A 585-nucleotide genomic window follows, 5' to 3' on the forward strand; every position below is an offset into this window, starting at 1 on the left:
TTGTCTTGGGGCTCTTAAATGGCCGGGGTGCCTACTCTACCTTTTTGGTAATCCGGCACTGCACATGGTGCACATAGATGTGTCTGCACAGTGGTGGCGGGTGGTCAATATTTTGAGGGGGGGTGTTAAACAAACCTCGCCCCTTACTCAACCAACCCCCCTCCCCCCGCTTGATAGGCGGCTATCCACTCGCACTAAGACTCCCTGGCCAATCAGGTCTCAGGACCCGATTCCTGATTGGCTGGGAGGAGAAGCAGGAAGACATTAGTGAATAATAACATTAGCGTTAATTAAGTGGGTGGGCTTAGGGCGCAGTGCTCTGCACCCCGAGCCCCCTCTTTTTGAAGCCAATTAGAGTCTCCAGGTCTAATCACGTGGTTAAAAAAACAACCAACATTGAAATCCAGGCGTCCAGCATCCTGCATGAAGATTAGGGGCTGGGCACATGGATTAAGGGGAGACGGTGCCCTTAATGTGAACCTAATGAATGGGACGCCACTGCTGCACACATTGGATTCCTCTGGAGCCCTACAAGGGCTGTCAAAAGGGAAAAATGTAAGAGATTCCAAATATTAAGCCTTGAAA

The sequence above is a fragment of the Lithobates pipiens genome, unplaced genomic scaffold (genome assembly GCF_037356315.1).
Source record: "Lithobates pipiens isolate NorthernLeopardFrog02 unplaced genomic scaffold, aLitPip1_a1.2 Scaffold_8, whole genome shotgun sequence".
In the NCBI taxonomy this organism is placed as follows: Eukaryota; Metazoa; Chordata; class Amphibia; order Anura; family Ranidae; genus Lithobates; species Lithobates pipiens.